The following is a 15,186-nucleotide window of genomic DNA, read 5'->3' as shown; positions in this document are numbered from 1 at the left end:
TCAAAGACATGTTTGTAGGCTTTGATATATATCATAAATAAATATATATATAATAAGTCTACATGAGTTTTAATGGGAAAATTTAAGTGCAACATCATATATATACCAATGCATACATAATAGTTAGTACTGAATATATTCCCAATAACAAAAAACACTTGACTTATAGAAAAAAAATTAAGGGGAGCAATTATATCTATATTTTAGCATTAAAGCTTTACCTTAAATATGCAAGAACATTTCATTAATTCTAAGTGAACATTTCATTGACACTAAGAAATGTATTCTACAGATTTTAATATTTCTAATAATGGCATAAGTCTGACAATTGTCACAATTGTGACAGTCTTATGACAAAACTGTCATTGCCTGCCATGTATGACCTTGGTCTCAGCTATTCATATTGTAATTACTTCAATTGAATCATGTGCATTATTGAAACAACATGTCACATCTGATTACCATTTAAATGTCTTTTAAAATGTTCAACTCTGTCTTGGCAAAGAAACACAAAACATCACTGTGTATGCAGTGGCACAGAAGCAGAACTATAGGCATAAATAAAACGTTAATGAAGTAAATATTCATTGTTGAAGGAATGGCTGCAATTTCAAATTTTATAGGAAGCAATAAGCAAATACTTTATGGAACTTGAGAAAGGAAGACAGTTCCAAGTAAGGAAGCTATTTATTTTATTATTCTGAAACATGCAGAAGAATTTTTAAGCACTGTTCATGGGAAAATATGAAAAAGGAAAAATTATCAAAATCCTCATATTTGCATATTTGAATGAGAGAGAGAAAAAAAAAGAGGGACACTCCTGTAAATAATTTAAATACTGTTTATGTTATCAGTTTGTTAGAATTTCCTAGTGACTTTATAAAAGCAGCTTAATTCCAGGAAAAAGGAAAAACATTGAATATAGTTAAACCAAACACACTGATGTGATACCAGCATCAAAATTTGAAGAAGAAAAAAATGGTTTTAGTGGCTTGGCAGAAAATTCTGGAACATTAAAGTACCAGTCTAAAAAATGCTGGGTAACCAACGTTTTTGAAAGCATAAATACTGCATTATGTGGAAGCACATGAAATTGTTGACTATAATTGGAAAAAATTAATATAGAAGATTTATGCTCTACTAGTAAATACGAGGAAACTTTTGAAATCTCTAATCATTTTTACATATACATATATGTTGTCTATATTTTCTCCAAAATGACATATGAAAAATATCTAGTATATTTAAATCAGTACATTTAATAATTGTAGTATTTCTATCCAAAATAAATGTAGAAGTTTAGAAAATATATGCATTGAGCCTGTTAGAAAAATGCTTATTTGTGAAAATTTGCAAAAACAGGGCAGTAGCAAAAACCTTTACCGACTGTGCTTTAGGACAGAACACAGTGACCTAGCCAAGCTGGCTGTGAAGGTATAGGCGAGAAACTCAGAGTTAGGACTTTTAGAGGAATAGTGAAGGAAGTACACATCTTCCCCCTAAAAGAAGCAATGTATGGGATTCAATAACATGATACAGCAGGAATGCACGTGCAATTCTACATCAGATTCTCAATACTCATAGTTTGGAGACTATCAGCTCTTCCCACATATGATCATAAGCCTGGCATCTATGCCTTGGGATTGTAGCAGAAAAGATATGACAAGCTTGGCATCAACATTCATGAGGAAAAAGAGAGAATTGGATTATAGTTTAATATGCATCATTCTTCTCGTATATCATGGTGCATTTTATGATTAAATGAGTCTTAGAATTGATAACATGTGGTAGCTGAAGCAATTGTCCATTTTGTTTCCCCATTGAAGAAAATTGATGGTCATATGCTTCTGTTTCCAATATTGAATTATAATCATAGATATACCAGTAGGGTTCTGAAATTAGTAACAGATGTATTCAATATATTACTGTATATATACAAGAAGTGTTAGCATTAGAGCATTCCTTGGCTATCTTTTGGTTATCTTGTCTTATAAACTTTAAATAAAACAGGGAATGACTGGAACCTACCATTGATAACATTAAATACAACATTTATTAAATTATTGTATACATTATTTATCTCCAAAGTTTCTCTACTATGACTTTTTTTTTTAAATATATTTTATTGATATTTTACAGAGAGAGGAAGGGAGAAGGATAGAGAGCTAGAAACATCGATGAGAGAGAAACATTGATCAGCTGCCTCCTGCACACCTCCCACTGGGGATGTGCCCGCAACCAAGGTACATGCCCTTGACCGGAATCGAACCTGGGACCCTTCCGTCCACAGGCCGACGCTCTATCCACTGAGCCAAACCGGTTTCGGCTCTACTATGACTTTTTAAAGTTAATTTTATTATGTTGTATTGACATCCTCAAATCTGGTAATAAAGATCTTACAGGAATACAGTGTAAATCTTTAATGTTTTCCTTCTGATAATAAATAAAACTATTGACATGTTTAATAAGGTATGCTTAGTAACATCACTTATATTACAATACATTTTTATCAGTGAAGCAGTGTCATCTAAGAATCCAGGATAAAAGATCTGAAAATATTAGTGATGTAATTTCTGGGTTTGCACCTAAATTGAAATAGTGCATAAAAGAATATATTTCCTTTTAAATCCCCATTATTGTTTTAAATAAATGGTAACTGTGAATGTCTGAATACCTTTCTCAAAATCATCTTTTTAGCTTTAATATGATACATTATCTCTCAGATGAGAGGATTATATAACTTTTTAATCATTCATTAGTCTATTCAATTTGGGGACTAAATGATTCTTTCAAAATTTATTACAATCTTTTAAATTTAAACAGTTGAAGTCTTTCCATACCATTTAGCCTTATGTCTGCATTACTAATATTTTGGTGCTTTCTGTTGCTAACGTAATGGTTCTAGTTTGGTCATTCATTATCTTTCAGATATCAATGAAATGTGGGGTTCAGGGAGCGGATCTCCCCTTTGCAGGTTCTTGCCTCACAAAATTTGAAGAATAAAATTCACAGGCTACAAGGACTTATTAGTAAAAGAGTGGAAATTTATTGGATGCAAATACAAACTCCCATGTAGGGAGCAGGTCCCAAGACGGTGACCCACTAAGCTTTTTATTTTAAGTTTTATAAAGGCTGTAGTTCTTTGTCTCTTCATGCTCCCTTCTAATTGGACCCCTTCTCCATTTCATGACCCTGTGCTTTTCTAATTGGTTACTCTTTTGCAGAATATTGGCTTCAAAGTCCAAAACCCCCTTATCTTGCAACATTTCTCTATCTCTGTGAACATAGTATGTTTCCCTCTTTCCAGCATTGGTTGACATTTCTCTATTCTCAGTGAAAGTATGTTTCCTCCTTCCCCATACTCTGTGACTTTTCTTTATTCTCTGTGAATGTATGCCTTCTGGTGGTTCTAAGTCCTCACCTATTCATTCCTCCCCCATGGACCCTCTTTATTCCTAAGACTCCTTAAACCTGCCTATTTTGTTTGTAGAATTCCTTTCATCAATATCAATAGTCTCACATAATTAAAGGAAGGGGAGGGCACAATTCCTTTTCCTCACAACTGAAATAGCAGGTGGCTTTGCTTATTTTAATAAAATCAAAACTAATATTAAATTCTGCCACAAATAAAAACAGATATTAACAATTTGACAAAAAAAAATCATGTGACTTTATCTTAGAGATGTGATCAAAACCCAGCTTTCCTTATAATCATTACTCTAAACTAAGCATTGATAAACTAGAGGCCTGCTGCATGAAATTCGTGCAAGAGTAGGCCTGCCTTCCCCCAGCTGCCAGCACCAGATTCCCTCCAGCCGCTTGCAGACACCCAGGACTCAGACTTCCCTCCTAGCCCCGGCTTTATCTGGAAGGACGTCCAGTCTAATTAGCATATTACACTTTTATTATTATAGATTGCTTATGTCCATTTCATTTTCTCTTCTTCTGGAGCATTCTCTTGCTCTTTCATTTGGGGCCATTTATTTGTCTCCCCATTTTGGCTGCCTCTCTGTGTTCATTTCTATGTATTAGGTAGATCTTATTCAATTTCCAGTCTTAGTAGGGTGGCTTTATATAGCAGGTGGCTGTGGTACCCCTTGGTACAGTATCCCTGATCACCTGAACTGGGTCTGTAAGAATGTCCTTTGTGCAGCTTATGGGTGTCCTCCTATTGTAACTGAATCATGATTGCTTTGGGCCCATTAGTGTGTGGGATCCACCCTACAAAAAGCATGCAAGCTGCTGTGCAGATGCTAATCACATAAAGCGAAAATTGGTACCTGCTGCGGTCTTCCTGTGGCTATGCTGCTTGTGAAGCTTTTTGGATCCTGCTTTGTTGTTTTCTGAAGCTGGCCATTGGGTGTACTGGTTCTCAGCCTTTTCACAAGGAATCTGGTGCCCACCAATGTCGGATGCTCCTTGTGACTGGCCCTGGGCAACCTGTTTGGAGCTATCAGTGATCCACAGCTTGTGGCTCCCTCTGCTGGGCTTGGGTGCATGTGGAAAAGACCAAGCTGCACACCGAGGTCTGCTTTTACTACCACCAGGCCCAGGGGCAGGTCAGCAAAATTCTCAAAGCATTCGGAGACTCTCCTCTGCCTACATGCTGGCTGTTAAGGTCAGTCACTCAAAGAACCTCAGGCTGTACTCCTCAGCAGGACGTAAGATTTACAGGGTGGAGTGAGAGAGATTATGATGATCGGGGTTATTGCTTCTCCCTAGACTGATGCTGCATGGAGGGGACTGCTCTGCCTGAAAAAGATGGTCTCTACAATACAGAGAAATGACTTAGCAGAGGGGTCCTGGTGGATGACATCTCAAATCTCTCCCTAGGGGCACCAACCCCAAACTCTCCTCATGTAGTTCTCATCTGCTCTGCCCTCTCTCCACTGGAGCTCAGGGTGAATGGCTGCAAACAAAATGTTGTGTATTGGCCCTTTATAAGGGTGCTTGCATTTCTAGCCTCTCCCTGGTGGGCAGAAATGTAACTGCTTTTCACAGCTAGATGTTACGTGGGTGCCGGTCCCAGTAAGGGTGCTCTGGGTTGCTGAGCTTGCCTTGCGGTTTAGACTCTACACTTCTCAGGGAGAACTACCCACAGCTGGTATATACCTATGGAATTTCAGCTGCTGCTTGTGAGTGCCCGTCCAGCCCTCTCACTCATCCAAGGCTTTTCTACCAGTCTCAATGTGGCCTTCTCTGTATGAACATAGCGGCGCATACATTCTTTCTGATTGGTGTTTCAGGTCTCAGGATTTATGCTTAGAAGGGGAATAACTAAGTCAAATGGGAGTTCCATTTTTAATTTTTTCAGGAAACTCCATACTATTTTCCATAGTAGCTGCACCAGTCTGCATTCCCACCAGCGGTGTACTAGGGTTCCCTTCTTTTCACATTCTCGTCAGCACTTGTCATTTGTTGATTTGTTGATGATAGCCATTCTGACAGTGTGAGGTGATACCTCCTTGTCGTTTTAATTTTCATCTCTCTGATTATTAGTGACTTTGAGCATTTTTCATATGTCTCTTGGACATCTGTATGTCTAATTTTGAGAAATGTTTATTTAGGTCCTTTGCCAATTTTTAACTTAATTGTTTGTCTTTCTTTTGTTAAGTTGCTCATTATATATTTTGAAAATGAATCCCTTATCAGATGTATCATTGGCAAATATGTTTTCCCACACAATGAGCTCTCTTTTCATTTTGTTGATGGTTTCTTTTACTGTGCAGAAGCTTTTTATTTTGATGTAGTCACATTTGTTTATTTTCTCTTTGTTTACCTTTGCCGTAGTAGATGTATCCACAAATATATTGCTATGAGAGATGTCTGAGATTTTGCTGCCTATGGTTTCTCCTAGTATCTTTATGGTTTCACATCTTACATTTAAGTCTTTTATCAAATTTGAACTTATTCTTGTGTATGGTATAAGTTAATGGTGTAGTTTTATTTTTTACATGTGTCAGTTCAATTTTCCCAATACCATTTATTGAAGAGACTATTAGTATCTTGACTCCATTGTATGCTTTTAACTCCTTTGTCAAATATTAATTGAGCATAATGGCTTGGGTCAATTTCTGGGTTCTCTGTTCTGTTTCATGGATCTATATGCCTGTTTCTGTGCCAGTATCAGGCTGTTTTGAGTACAGTGGCTTTGTAGCATAACTTGATATTTAATACTGTGATCCCTCCAACTTTGTTCTTCTTTCTCAAGATTTCTGTGGCTATTCAGGTTCTTTTTTGGTTCCATATAAATTTTTGGACTATTTGTTCTATATATCTGAAATATGCTATTGGTATTTTAATAAGGATTGCATTCAATCTGTAGATTGCTTTGGGTAGTATGGACATTTTAATGATATTAATTATTCCAATCCATGAATACAGTATATCCTTCCACTTGTTTACATCTTCGCCAATCTTTTTTTTCAATGTCCTGTAGTTTTCTGAGTATATCTTTTTTTTAATATATTTTTATTTATTTCAGAGAGGAAGGGAAAGGAAGAGAGAGATAGAAACATCAATGATGAGAGGGAATCATTGATTGACTGCCTCCTGCACATTGGACTGAGCCCGCAATCCAGGCATGTGCCCTTGACTGGAATCTAACCTGGGACCCTTGGGTCTGCAGGCCGATGCTCTATCAACTGAGCCAAACCAGCTAGGGCTGAGTAATTCTCTTAACTCCATTGTTAAGTTTATTTCTAAATAGCTTAATTTTTTTGTTGCAATAGAAAATAAGATTGTTTGTTCTCTTGAGGAGGATTCATTGTTGGTGTACAAAAATGCCATTCATTTCAGAGTGTTAATTTTGTACCCTGCTATATTGCAAACTCACTTATTAAATCCAGTCATTTTTTGTGGGGTCTTTAGGGTTTTCTAAGTATACTATCATGCCATCTGCAAATAATGAGAGATTTACGGCCTCTTTTCCAAATTGGATGTCTTTTATTTCTTCTTCTTGGTTATTCACTATGGCTAGGACTTCAAGTACTACATTGAATAAGAATGGTGAAAGCAGACATCCCTGTCTTCTTCCTCTTATTAGGGGAAATGTTTTTAGTTTTTGCCCATAGAGTATGATGTTGATTGTAGTTTGTCATATATGACCTTTATTAACTTGAGTTATGTTCTCTCTAATTCCAATTTGCTGGGAGTTTTATAAAAAATGGATGTAAAAAATGGATTTTGTCAAATGCTTTTTCTGGATATATTAATATATCATATGATATTTGTCTTTCAATTTGTTTAGGTAATGTATCAGATTTATTGATTTGCAAATATTGTATCAGACTTGCATCCCTGGAACAAATCCCACCTGGTCATGGTGTATGATCTTTCTAATATATTGCTGGACTGATTTGCTAATGTTTTGTTGAGGATTTAGCATCTATGTTCATCAGGGATATTGGCCTATAATTCTCTTTCTTTGTAGTGTCTTTATCTGGTTTTGGAATTAGGATAATGCTGACATCATAAAAAGAGTTTGAGAGTGTTCCTTCCTCTTGGATTTTTTGGAATAGTTTGAGAAAGATAGGTTTTAGTTCTTCTTTGAATGTTTGGTAAAACTCCCCTGTGAAGCCATCCACACCAATGCTTTTGTTTGCAGGGAGTGTTTTTTGTGTTTTTTTTTACTGATTCAATTTCATCAGTTGTTATGGGACTATTCAAGTTTTCAGAATCTTACTGATTCAGTTTTGGTAGAGTGTATTTTTTTCTTTTAGGAATTTGTCTATTTCATCCACATTGTCCAGCTTATTGGAGTATAGTTGTTGGTAGTATCTAATATATAAAAGCCAAATGACTGGAACGCTGGAACGACTGGACAACTGGAATGACTGGTTGCTATGATGTATACTGCGGCCGGCCAACCAGCCCAATCAAGGGGTGGACCCTTCCCCTGGCCAACCTCCCATGGCCTCTCCCCCTGGCCGGCCCAGCCCACTTGGCCTCCATGGTGGGGAGGGGGTGTGGCCGGACCTCACCTGTGCACGAATTTGTGCACCGGGCCTCTAGTTTTTTTATAATCCTTTGTATTTTGGTGGTGTCAGTTGTTACTTCACCACTTTTATTTCTGATTTTATTTATTTGGGTATTCTCTCTCTGTTTCTTGATGAGTCTGGCTAATGGTACATTAATCTTGTTTATATTTTCAAAGAATCAGCTCTTGGTTTCATTGATTTTTTTGTATTGTGTTTTTAGTCCCTAAGTCATTTACTTCTGCTCCAATCTTTATTATCACCTTCCTTCTACTTACTCAGGTCTTTTCTTACTGTTTCTTTCTAATTCTTTAAGTTGTAGGGTTAAATAGTTTATTAGTAATTTTTCTTATTTTTGAGTTAAGTCTATAGAGCTTTGAACTTCCTTCTCATGACTGCTTTCGTTGTGTCCCATGGATTTGGGGTTGTTGTATGCTCATTTTCATTTGTTTCTAGGAATATTTTTTTAAAATATCTTTCTTGATCACATTGGAAATCCATTCATTGTTTAATAACATTATATTTAGCCTCCATGTGTTTGAATGTTTTTGAGTGTTTTTATTATAGTTGATTTCTAATTTCATAACATTGTGATCTGAGAAGATGCTTGATATGATTTCAAATGTCTTGAACTTGTAGAGACTACATTTGTGTCCTAACATGTGGCCTATCTTTGTGATTGACCCAGGTACACTTGAGATGAATGTATATTCTGCAGCTTTGGGATGAAATGTTCTATAATTGTCACTTAAATCCATCTGATCCAGTGTGCCCTTTAGAGTCTCTATTTCCTTACTTATTTTTTGTCTGAAAGATCTATCTAGTGAAGTCAGCAGGGGGTTAATGTCTTCTACTATGACAATATTGCTGTCAATCTCTCCCTTAAACTCCTCCAAATGATTTTTTTTATATATTTAGATGCTCCTATTTGGGTGCATATATGTTTACCAGGATTATATCTTCTTGTTGGATCAGTCCTTTTAGTATTGTGTCATGATCTTTATTGTCTCTTGTTATGGCCTTCATTTTGAAGTCTATTATGTCAGTTATGAGTATTGCTACTCCAACTTATTTTGTTTCCATTTTCATGGAAAAAAATTTTCCATCCCTTCACTCTCATCCTGTGTGAGTTTTTTGTTCTGAGGTGGGTCTCTTGTAGACAGCATGTAATTGGGTCATGTTTTCATATGTATTCAGCTACCCTATATCTTCTAAATGGAGCATTTAACCCATTTACAATTAAAGTTATTATTGATAGGTACTTATTTATTACTATTGTATTTCTGTATGCTTATGTTTCTTTATCTCCCTATTTTTCTTCTTCTCATTACAGCAGTCCCTTTAACATTTCTTGCTGTGCTGGTTTGTTGATGTTTTTAATCTTTTTTGTTTGGGAAGCCCTTTATTTCACCATCTATTTTGTATGATAGTCTTACTGGATATAGTAATATTGGTTTCAGATCCTATATTTTCATTACCTTGAATACGCATGCCATTCCCTTCTGTCCTGTAGAGTTTCTAATGAGAAATCAGCTGACAATCTTATGGGAGCTCCTATTTTAGGTAACCAATTGCTTTTCTCTTGCTGCCTTTGAGATTCTCTCTTTGTCTTTAATTTTTGACATTTTAATTATGATGAGTCTGGGCATGGACCTGTTTGGGTTCTTCTTGCTTTTGACTCTCTGTGCCTCCTGTGCTTATGTGACTTTTTCCTTTACCAGGTTAGGGAAGTTTCCTGCCATTATTTCTTCAAAAATATTCTCTATCCCTTGCTTACTTTCTCCTCCTTCTAGCATTCTTATGATGTCAATATTGATACATTTCATGTTGTCCCACAGGTTTAAGCTGTCCTCCTGTTTTTTAATTGTTTTTTCTTTGGGTTCTCTGATTGACTTATTTTTTTCTACCCTGTCTTTTAATTCACTGATCTGATCTTCGTCTTTCCCTAATCTGCTGTACATTCCCTCCACTGTGTTTTTTGTTAGTACTGTGTCATTCTTGATATTTACTCATTTCTCACATTGTTGAGCATCTTTACCATCATTCTAATGCTATGTCTGATAAATTTCTTAGCTCCATTTCATTTAGCTCTTATTCTGGAGAATTCTCATTTTCTTTCATTTGGGGCTTGCTTTTTGTTTCCCTATTTTGGCTGCTTGTTTATCTTTGTGTCTGTGTATTAGGTAGATCTGCTAGCCTTCCAATCTCTAGTGCAGGACAATGTCAGAAGCTATTTGTGACTGGTCCTGAGTAACCTGTTTGGAGCTCTCAGCAGTCCATAGCTTTTGGCTCCCTCTGCTGGGTCTGAGTCCTTTTGAAAGGGTCCAGGTTGTGTACCATGGTCTGCTTTTCCTAGGCACAGGGCTAGGATTGTATCAGGTTAAGACTCAAAGCCTCCAGAAACCCACCTCTGCCTGCAGTCCTATTGACACTCAGTCTTGATTAGCCTCAGGCTATTGACCTCAGGGTGCAGCCAGAGGTCTTCTAAAAGGGTGAGGCAAATGCTTTCCCCCTGCCCCCAGGCTAAAACTACCTGGATATCAAAGTTTCAAAGTTTCACTTAGAGAAATATTTTCTCTGTAGTGAGAGCAAATGACTCAGCACATGAAACTGGGGTGGTGCCCTCTGAGCTCCAACCCCAGAACCCCCTATCCAGGCTTCTGCTCACATAGCTCCAGCCTACTCTGTCCTTCCTCTTCCAGAGACCAAGGTAAGTGGCTGCACACAAAATTTTGTGTGTTGACCCTTTAAGAGGGTGTTTGCATTTCATGCCATCTCTCTCTGGCAGACGGTAACTCAGCTGCTTTTCACTGCCAGATGTTCATTGGGCACCTTTCTCAGTTCTGGTTCTCTGGGCTAGGGAACCCAGCTTGGGGTTTAGACCTCAGAGTTCTCAGTGGGAACTCCAACAGCTGAGATATCTCTCTGGAACTTCAGCTGCTCTCTATGGGAGCCTGACCAACCCTTTCGCACCTCCACCCTTCCTACCAGTCTCTATATGGTCTCCACTTTCAATCCTTGGTTATCAGGGTTCTCTCCAACTAGTCTTCAGTTGATTTTTCAGGGTGGTTTTTCTGTATTTCAGTTGTATGAGAGTGTCAGTGTAGCTTCTACTTACTCTGCCACCATTTTGGAATCATCTCAAGTGTACATTTCTGATACAGTATCTGTATATAGCATTGTGTGCCCACCACCCAAATTAAATCATTTTCCATTTCCATATATTTGGCCCCTTCACCCTTTACTATGCACCTACACCTCCTTTCCTCTGATAATCACCATACTGTTGTGTGTCTCTGAATTTCAGTATTATATTCCACATAGGAGTGAAATCATATGGTTCTTAGCTTCTCCTGATTGATATATTTTGCTTAGCATATTTTCAGAGTCTATCCATGTTGTTGCAAATGGCAGTATTTCATCTTTTCTTATGGCTGAGTATTATTCCACAGTATACTGGTATACATCAATTATTGGAATACTACTCAGCCATAAGAAGATATGCCCTGGCTGGTTTGGCCCAGTGAATAAGAGCGTTGGCCTGCGGACTGAGGGGTCCCAGGTTCGATTCTGGCTGGGGGCACATGCCTAGGTTGTGGGCTCGATCCCCCAGTGGGAGCCATGCAGGAGGCAGCCGATCGATGATCCTCTCTTTTCATTGATTTTTCTATGTCTCTATCCCTCTCCCTCTCTAAGATCAATAAGAAGTTGTAGTTCACTTTTAATTTGGAGGTTTAGAAAATGTATGGCTTACCCAAGTTTATGTGGTTGAAGGTTATATGACTGCAACTTGAATAGTGATCTAGATTCAAGAACTTGTGTTTATAATGATGGTGAAGATGATGATAGCATGATAATCAATTTAATGACTGCAACAACCATGAGACAATGATGTCAATGACAGTAAAAGCAAAATTATTAAGAGGATACTGATGAACAGATAAGTAAGGTGAGGCTAAAGGAGATAGTACTTGTTTATAGACATATTTGGGGTTTGACAACTTTTCTCTTTTCTTACATGAATAAATTACTTATGCGTTAATTTTCTTATTTGAAAAATGGATAAAATGACAGTCATTACCTCTTTTGATATATCTGTCAGGGTTTGCATAGATCATCCCATGATATCCTTACCACCATCTATAAAGCAATTTTAGAGATGGTTGGAAAAGCAAACCTTTGAAATTTTTAGTTAATAAATTTGTCCTTGCTTTTTCAGTAAATATGTGAACAAATTTGGATTCATACCTAGATTTCTTTGACAAAATGTTCATGTTCTTATTCTTTCTACAGGGCCACATAGTATTCCTAATAGCATATTTAATAAAGTATAATATCACTGATGATATATTTGTAGAATTTTTGAAAGAAATGTCAATGCTGATCACTTTTAGTCAACTATAGAAATACAGAAATTACTTTATTGGAAAGCAATGTGTAACCAATTTAAGCGATACCAATGGTTTTTAGAAATTGTACATAAAAGCCTTTTGACAAAATAGTTGATTTTTCCCAATACAAAAATCTGGCTATCTCACAGCTTTTTAAAAATGAAGAAGTGTAATATTTAAAAATGTGGGTTTAGCCCTAACTGGTTTGGCTCCATGGATAGAGCATCGGCCTGCGGACTGAAGGGTCCCAGGTTTTATTCCGGTCAAGGGCATGTATCTTGGTTGCAGGCACGTCCCCAGTGGGGAGTGTGCAAGAGGCAGCTGATTGATGTTTCTCTCTCATCAATGTTTCTGACTCTCTATCCCTCTCCCTTCCTCTCTGCAAAAAATCAATAAAATATGTTTAAAAAAATAAAATAAAAATGTGGGTTTACAAAGCATGGTAGTCATGAACTTTTCTCCATATTTCAAAACTGGGCAGCCAGACACAGAGCTTCTCTGCATGGTTGGCCCAGTAATTCATGTCACAAATATACTACAGATCAACAGGATGGAGTGCCAAGCTAAACTCATAATTTTCTGTTTCAGCCCTGTAGATTCTGTTGTGGCTGATTTTGGAAGAAAGGCCAATTGGCTTACTATCATTTCTCACTAACCCTACATTGGAGGCAAAGAGCCAGACTTTGAGAGAAATCTGTGGGGATTTTTTTTTAACTTCCTTTCTCCTATGTAATTACATATACTAATTGAATCCCACTGATAATGTAGAAAACAATTCAAAAAAAGGATCATGCCATCTCTTTATTATGTGTAGTCATAATAAACACTGGTTCATATTTTGAATAATTATGTTATGACCTGTTGAATTTAACAATCTATGGCAAATACAAATAAAGAGACAATTGATTCCCTAAAGTTAAATAAGAGGCAGCATGACTGAAGTTAATAACATTAAATTGGTTTCAAAATACTGTATAACAGGATCAGAAATTCCAATAGTAATTAGAAGTTTACCTGCTTATGGCCTTCAGATCTAAATCAAAGCAAAGAGCCTAATCTTAAGTAGATACATTGGAAGTCCCTGGCATGATCAAGGGTAACTTGATGAGAAAACACAAATACCTGCATTGTTAGCATAGGTATACTATTTTCAGCCAGTGCATTGAGTTGTTACACTGATATACAGTTTTCTTAGGTAACATCTCCCTCTGTTCAATTTACTGTTGTTTCTAAATTTAATATTCACAGCACATCAAAATAATAAGTAGCCAACACACAGGCAGAAGTTTAATTATTCTCATGTCACTCATGTTTTTACCTACATCAACTTAATCTTAAATTATATAATTAGAGAGTATTTTTTCAGCTTTTACAAATAGAATAATGCCATAAACAGTGTTTGATATTTCTTCTGATTACCACAGTTCTATTTTTCTGAAAATTATATATTTTTTTAAAGATGATGAGGGGAAAATGAACAGGAAAATAGAAGGTATCAACAGGTAGACACCATAGTACTGAAGAAGATAACATTACCAGAATTATCATATCTCCTAACAGATCCTATGTTATTCATGAAGGACAGGGATGTCCTCAGACATTTCCAGAAAGAAATACACAGGAATTTAGACAAGAGCTCCATCTTCTTTAGCTATTTGATTAATATAGTAATTCAAATTTAAATTTAATAGTTATAAAAATACAAGTGGAGAAATAATTGTATCAAAAGTATCAGAATTTAGTTGTTCTATTTTATTATCAAGTTAATAAGAGGTATAATTTTAATCTCCATTACAAAAAAATGCTTTAGTAAAGAAAATACTAAAAATATGGCTCCCATCATTTATAGTCACTTGGAATGTCTTTACCATATCCAGTCTATTGTATAAGTCTTTATATTAATTGCTGACTTTTTTTCTTGAGGTTAACTAGGGTAGAGTAAATTAAGTTGAGAATTAGAATATAAAAAGCTTCTGTTATAGACAGCTATTTTACCTACATTACTCTATCCTATTTATTTATTATTTTCTATTTACTTGTAAGGTTAATTAGTTTTCACCTTCACCCAGGCTAATAAAATTCTAATAATTTGTTATTTTTTCCCTTTTTAATTATTATTTTAAGTTGAAGAAAAATTCAGACATCTGTATCCAATAAAACTTTATGTGTTATATTACTGAATTACAAATATATTTTGTTATAATTTTATCCAAGGATAATAGTTGACAAGAAAAAAAAAATGAAGGTGTTCCAAAAATCTAAGTGGGTTCAGTTTTGATTAACATCAGAGATTCATTCTGAGTTTATTTTGTTTTTTTTAGCTGAATGATGAATATATGATAAATCTGATTTTTTAAAATGTAGCAAGCAATAAAAGTTATCAAAGTATACTTTATTCCTTTAATGTGAGGTACCCTGAAAGGTAATAAATTTCCTGTTTAAAATAAGGAGTTATTTGGTATTAGTGAATCGAAGGAGACTAACAACAAATTTTGGTTGTCAAAGGAACTTATGAAGTAAAAAAAAGTAGTTTCCAAATGACACTTTGGAAGAGACTAAGTGGGTATGTGGAAATAAATATATTATGGAAGCATTAAACTTAGCACGAGAGTGATCAAAGTTCTTGTAAGTCAAGCCAGGGAGCAGTAGGCAAATATGCTACTTACAAACAGAGGTTTGGAGGATTTGGGGAGTTATACTTTATGTTAAAGAGGAACAGTAGTGACAGATGATGAGGAATGCTAAGTCACCAGAAAATGTGTTTGAATTAAACACCACTATTACATACTGTGTCATTATGATGCGAGTTTCCTATCATG

The sequence above is a fragment of the Plecotus auritus genome (assembly GCF_963455305.1).
Source record: "Plecotus auritus genome assembly, chromosome: 3".
In the NCBI taxonomy this organism is placed as follows: domain Eukaryota; kingdom Metazoa; phylum Chordata; class Mammalia; order Chiroptera; family Vespertilionidae; genus Plecotus; species Plecotus auritus.
Note: the sequence above shows the minus strand (reverse complement) of the source record.